The sequence below is a fragment of the Bos grunniens genome, chromosome 3 (genome assembly GCF_055505025.1).
Source record: "Bos grunniens cultivar Pamir isolate PY7600 chromosome 3, Bosgru_T2T1.0, whole genome shotgun sequence".
NCBI lineage: Eukaryota > Metazoa > Chordata > Mammalia > Artiodactyla > Bovidae > Bos > Bos grunniens.
In genome coordinates, this window is record NC_141167.1 from 109,758,631 (window position 1) to 109,765,924 (window position 7,294).

Sequence of the window (7,294 nt, forward strand, 5' to 3'; positions counted from 1 at the left end):
TTTCATTACAGTCTCAAAGAAGGGCAGTTGAAAAAATGTTCAAACCTTGATTCAATATCTAACTTAATTGCAGTTTCGGCCTTCATGAGAAATGTAATCATAATCAACCATTTTGTAATTTTGAATTGGTACCAATGAGATAATCTTCCAGGTAGGCTCTCTCCACCTTCCAGAGGAAGAAGAGGCAATCTACATGATAAAATTCTTGCCATTCCCTTCCCCTCAAAAATATGTCCTGCCTTAAAATAACCCTTTCTTTTCTTTTGAAAATTGTTCCTCTGCAAAACCTTTCTTCCTATAAAAACCCTCCGTTTTATACTGTTCCTTTGTGTACCCTTCCAGCTGCTAGAAAGAATGCTGCCCAATTCATGAATCATCGAATAAAGTCCATTAGATCTTCAAATTTACTCAGTGAAAACAATTTTTTAAACAGGCTATAGATCAAATACCTCAAGGCGACCTCTGAAGACAAGATCCTGTGGGGTAAACAAAAGAGTTAAGGTCCAGCATTTTGGCAAATGTTTCAAGGAGGCTTTTTTTTTTTTTCCCTTTGTTGTTGTTTGTTTAGAGTTTATACTTTATAGTAAGTCTCAGCACGCCAAGATTTACAATTCTTGTTTTAGATGTTTTTTCTCCCAAGGAATTTAAAACGTCCTTGAATAAAGTGGTTGTATTTTCAGCCACTACATAACACTACTCACAGGTGTAATAGACATTTGGTTTAGGCAGATGCTAAGTGATTCTTTGGTGAGTGAATATATGTCCATATAGGTCAAATAGAGGAGGCTTTTCTTTACATGTTTCAATATTCCTGTGGTCTTTGTGATGGCTACTGGCTATTCCCTAAGAATAATGAAGAATATGTATCAGTTTATACTGTTTCTCAGAGAACTCATAGGGGATTCTGAAAAAGCTAATAAAGGAACCAAGACAAGTCAGAGATATGAATGAGGTGGGGTGAAGGTGAGAATGAGGAAGAGAATATTTGAGGAAATATTCAGAAAAGCAAGAGAAAGACTGACGGAAAAGAGCAGAGGCATGAGAATATTAGATATGATGCTAAGAAGATGTTTAGTTGCATTACTTTATTGTACGAATGAGAAGAGAGGCCTTACAAATACATTGACTTTCCAACAAGATTTGGTCCATATCAGTTAAATTATAGAAAGGTGAGCAGAATGGATGTTGATGACAAAGAGAGAAACTGGAATCCTGATAGGAGTATCGGAACTGGAAGGGAAATGAATATCTGAGTGTGTGGTCCAGGGCTTATGGAGGGAGCAAGCTTTCTTTTTTCAGTCAGTGACTAAAGGAAAGGTTTGCCTGTTGGGAGGAAGAGGAAGTCAGAATAGAGGTGTTTCGGGGTAGGTTTGTTTAGAATAGAAATCAAAGACCTACTTTTCTGTGAGAAAGGACATCTGCAAATGAGATGCTGTTTCTGCAACTTTCATTGTTCCTTACTCTCCTCCCAGGTGGTGACAATGAAGAGGGTAAGAGCTCTTATCCAGGAAGGTGCGTGTGTGTGTGTGTGCACGTGCGTGCATGCATGTGTGCCTGTGTAATGGTTTCCCCAAGCTGGAGATTGAGAGTTATCAGCCCCGTTCCATTCTAAGTATCCCTGACTCCAGGCCTCTGTGCTGTCTTGAAGGCTGCATATAACTAACTCTTGGGACCCTGGGGCAGCCAAATGTCCACTGAGATATCAATGGCTTGCCTTTTCTATTGTATACCAGGTTTCCCCTCTTTGGTACCTTTCTTTCTCCATTCTCTCTCCTTCCCAATGTCCCTTCTCATTCTCTTTGTTCTTTTCCTACAGGCTTCCAGGAGCCAATATCCTTCTAATACATTTGGATTTTATGATTTTACAACCATCCCTGGGTACAAAATCTGGGCTCAGCTTAGTTGGGTGACTTGCAGACTCACGGCTGGAAAAGCAGCTCTCACACAGTCATTTACCTTTGGCCTTGGTCTAAGGGCAACTTCAACAATGAGGAGTTAATGGAACTGCAAAGTGTATCTCACAGGAGATTCACTATAGTTTTGCAGGTATTTCACAACAATGCCAATCAGTGGCAACTTGAATGTAAGTTCAGTTCCCTCAGTGGGGATTGGGGATACAGTGCGAGGTGTGTGTGTGTGTGTGTATCTCTGAGTTTCTTATTTCTCTAATATACATCCTCCAATCAATTTCCACTCAATTCTGAACCTTACCTCTCCCTACCATGGAACAGCAGTTGGGCAAGGTTCATAATCCAGACCCTGTCTTCCTATAATGTTCAAGACTTCTGCTACTTACTTATACATTTCCCTCTCATTGACTGCAGGCTTGTGGTTTATTATATTCCAACAGTGGTCACCTGTGACAGCCCCTTTCACTCGACTCTGACTAGATACCTTCAGTTTCCTCACTCTATGATGGACTCCTTAAAGTGTGACTTTCTTCCCCATTCAATCTCTTCAGCAATCTGTATTTACACACTCAATATAACCTATTGCATTCCACTCACTCTTGATTATTATACTCCCCACTGTCTCACTAAGTCCTTCCTTATTATGTTATTATCTATTATCTACATCCTTTATATTGCCTTCTTCAAACACTTCTCCTCATGCCATTCATCTCTTTCTCAATCTCCAACTACCACCAATTTCCTTTTCTTTGAACTTTTGTCAAGCCAATCTTGCTTCATTTCCTCAAACCTTCTAAACTTCTTCTTTCTGCTTCCAACATTTTTTGATTAACTTTTTCCTTTTAATGTCCTCTTTTCTCTGATTGGTAACTCCTCTTCCCTAGATCCCTTTGAAATACAGATAACAGAAGGCCGTGAGTTGCATGCTGGTGAAGCCTCAATAGACTTTGTGTAGTTTGCTTATCAAGGATCAGAACTGCTGAGCTTCCAGACAAGTCATGTTGGTCAGCAGACTATTCAGCTTTTACAGACACACCCAGGAAATACATAAGCTGGTGAATGACATCTGCCCGTGTTTCCTCTTGGGTCTTCTTGAGGCAGGAAAGGCATATCTCCAGAGATGAGGTCAGTCCTGCACCCTCTCTCCACAAATTTTTTGTTCTAAAATCACACCTTCTCATCTTCCCAACAAGGAGCCAAGTGGGGGAGGGGATAATGGGTGACGACTGCTAACGGTGGGAAAAGTATGTCCATCTAAAATGACATGAAGCTCTGAACCTCTGAGTCTGTACTAGAATCCTCATCTGACTATTTTCTCTGTCCTATGCAGTAAGACAAGAGGCCTGGCTCTCCCTTGGCCCCAGTCCTGGCCCTGGCCATCTGATGCTGGTTTGTCATGCCTCTGGCTTCTACCCAAAGCCCATTTGGGTGATGTGGATGCGGGGTGAGCAGGAGCAATAGGGCACTCAGAAAAGTGATGTCTTGGCTAAAGCTGATGGGACGTGGTATCTTCGGGTTTCCTTGGATGTGGAAGCCAGTGAGGCATCTTGGCCTGAGTTGCCGGGTGAGACACAGCAGTCTAGGAGGCCAGCACATCATCCTCTGCTGGGGCGAGGAAAAACTGGAGCCCCGCTGGGATGGGAATAGGTGGTCCTCAAGCAAAGAAGGAGAGCTAGATGAAAAATTGGGGGATTCTAGGGACTTCAGACCCAAAAGGAATAAAAATAAGAAATACGGGAGTTGAAAATGAGAGCCCCATAGATATAGGAAGGAGGTTAGATGGAGTCATCTCTGATGAGGGATAGGAGAGGAAATAGGGGAGAAGAAGATTGTTGAGACAGATACTTGAATAACAAATGAAAAGCACAGAAATGCAGTAAAACAGTGGGTCGGTTTGAGAGGACACCCTTGTGTGCACATCCATCCGCAGATCATCACTGCTCTGTGGGTTGGATCATTTTGACAGTGGTTGTGCCCTTGGTACTCCTAACAGGTCTTGTATTTTGGCTTAGGAAGCACTGGTGAGTTTTTGTGTCCGTTTTTCCTACCCTTTCCCTCAGTCTCCACTTGCTTGCCCATCTTTTTTTTCTCTCTCTTTTCTCAGTTTTCCTCCTCTCAGCCCTTTCTTCTTATCTATCAGCCCCTTCCTTCTCACCTCCATCCCATGTAGAATGACTTCCATCTCTATGCTCATCAGGACACACTGTGAACCCCCAAGCACTCTTCTCCCTTTGGAAAGAGATCCCAGCAGCTCAAGAGCTCAGGACACATGTAGACATAGGACAGTGATGATGACCTTTCCACTCTCCTTGTATACCTGTTTTGGTTGTTGTTTATTTCTACCTAATGATTGATATAAGCTAAATGTAATTTTGCAGAATTATTTTTCTATCCTGTGTCATATGGCTTTAAAATTCATAATTTAAATTCTGAATGGAATTAAGCCCAAGGGCCCTTCATGTATTTAGATGTGAATAGACCATCATGCTTATTTCAGATATCACTTCCTGAAGAAGACCTTCCCTGATTCACAAGTGGGAGCTGTCTCTGCTTCATCTAAAGTGCTATCACAATTTAATTGGATTTTGCTAAATCTTCTCCCCATTTTAGACCTTTTGTTGTGGCTATTTAAGTTCCTTTTCCTTTTTAATTTTTAAGCTTTTTGAGAGCAACATCCACGTCTTTTTACTATTTGTATCCCTGTCAAATTGTCTTACCTGCATGCACTATGCTCTCAGTAAAAGTCTGTGTTAAGTTTGCAACAAATTTATATTCTTCTAAAACTCTTTTACTTTCTGCCATCTTTGTTGTGTTGAGACATCTGATGCTTGTCTGGTTAGAAGTCTCACTTTGGCAAGAAATTTTGCACTTTCCTAGTTATTTAGTGATTTCTTTGAGTCAAAACAGATGCAGTTTTCCATTGACCGCTCTTTTAAAAAAAAAAATTTGTTTTACTGAAGTATAGTTGATTTCCAATGTTGTGTGAATTTCTGCTCTAGAGCAGTGTGATTTAGTTATATATATACACATATATATATATACATATATAAAAGAATATTAGAAGGAATATATTTCATATTACATATATTTTATTTATTTATAATATATTAATTATTATATATCACTTAATTAATATATATTAATATATATTTCATATTTTTTTCCATCATGGTTTATCACATGGAATCGTGGTCTATTGAATACAGCTTATATCATTATATCACTTATATCATGGTTTATTGAATATAGTTCCCTGTGATATGCAACAAGACCTTGTTTATCCATTCTATAAACAGTGGTTTGCATTTGCTAACCCCAAAATCTCAGTCCATCCCTCACTACTCTGTCTCCCTCTTGCCAATCACAAATCTATTCTGTATGCTTTAGAGTCTGTTCCTATTTTGTAGATAAATTCATTTGTGTCATAGTTTAGATTCCACACATAAGAGATATCACATCGTATTTCTATTTCTCTTTCTGACTTACTTAACTCAGTATGATAAGCTGTAGGTCCATCCATGTTGCTGCAAATTGCATTATTTCATTCTCTTTTTGTGGTTGAGTAGTGTTTCATTATATACATGTACCACATCTTTATTCATTCATCTGTTGATGGACATTTATGTTGTTTTCATATCTTGGCTATTGTAGGTAGTGCTACTCTGAACATAGAGGTGCATGTGTCTTTCTGGATTAGAGTTTTGTCTGGGTACATGCCCAGGAGTTGGACTGCCAAATCATGCTACTGCTAAGTCACATCAGTTGTGTCTGACTTTGTGCGACCCCACAGACAGCAGCCCACCAGGCTTCTCTATCCCTGGGATTCTCCAGGCAAGAATACTGGAGTGGGTTGCCATTTCTTTCTCCATTGTCTGGAAGGTAATCAAAGGTAATTAAACCCAGAAGCAAGCTGAGAAAAAAGAAACAAAACAAAACAAAACAAAACAACAACAACAACAAAAACACAAACCCTAAAAACCCCAGAACTATTTCAATCATAAGACAGCTCTAATTTTAATTTTTGATGAACCTTCAGACTTTCCTCTGACCATTCTTATTATCTAACTCTGGAAGCCTATTGGTGTGAAAATTTTGCCCCAAGTGTTTAAACAGAAAGAAGAAGGTGGAATGTAGGCTCTAATTATTCAGGGTGGCTTAGGGACAGGTAGCAGAACTTGTTAGAAATATCAAGCCTTTCAATTCTGGTTTCCTCAGTGTGTATGCCCAGCAGTGGGATTGCTGGGTCATAAGGCAGTTCTATTTCCAGTTTTTTAAGGAATCTCCACACTGTTCTCCATAGTGGCGGTACTAGTTTGCATTCCCCCCAACAGTGTAAGAGGGTTCCCTTTTCTCCACACCCTCTCCAGTATTTATTGCTTGTAGACTTTTGGATCGCAGCAAAACCAATACAATATTGTAAAGTTAAAAAAAAAAAAGAAATTAAAAAAAAAAGAAATATCAAGCCTTGAGTCAATGGACTTGATCTAGTAGGTCTACAGGTGAGGTGTAAAGTAGAAAGTTTCCAAAGAGGAACAAAAAGAAGACAAATCTACATTTGGAACACTGGCATCAATGGCAGACACTCCCAGAAAGATCCATCTGACAAAGCAGAATGGTCATCACCCCTTTTTTTCCACAATACTGTGGAATGGACTTTAACAGTGCATTACTGTTGCAGAGAAGGAGTAATTGTTGCAGAGAAGAACTAATTTTGAATCCATGTTGGAAACTGTTTCTTTGACCTGTTTTTCACTGGTACTGTTATTGAGTTCAGTTCAGTTGCTCAGTCGTGTCCGACTCCCTGTGACCCCATGGACTGCAGCACACCAGGCCTCCCTGTCCATCACCAAAACTCAGGTGTATGGAGTTGGTGATGCCATCCAACCATCTCATCATCTGTCATCCCCTTCTCCTTCTACCTTCAACCTTTACCAGAATCAGGGTCTTTTCAAATGAGTCAGCTCTTTGCATCAGGTGGCCAAAGTATTTGAGTTTCAGCTTCAACATCAGTCCTTTCAGTGAACACTAAGGACTGATCTCCTTTAGGATGGACTGGTTGGATCTCCTTGCAGTCCTAGGGATTCTCAAGAGTCCTCTCCCACACCACAGTTCAAAAGCATCAATTCCTCAGCACTAAGCTTTCTTTATAGTCCAACTCTCACAACCATACATGACTACTGGAAAATCATAGCCTTGACTAGATGGAACTTTGTTGACAAAGTAACATCTCTGCTTTTTCTTTTCTTTTTTCTCTTTATTTTTTTGGAGGCTAATTACTTTACAATATTGTATTGGTTTTGCCATAGATTGACATGAATCCATCATGGGTGTACATGTGTTCCCCATCCTGAACCCCCTCCATTCCCCCTCCCCATCCCATCCCT

General features: G+C 40.1%; 1 pseudogene; it reads left to right on the forward strand.

The window, feature by feature from the left end:
* The first annotated feature begins 1,429 nt into the window (after nt 1-1,429).
* LOC147376756 (T-cell surface glycoprotein CD1a-like) lies at nt 1,430-6,044 on the forward strand (annotated as a pseudogene).
* The last annotated feature ends 1,250 nt before the right edge of the window (nt 6,045-7,294 follow it).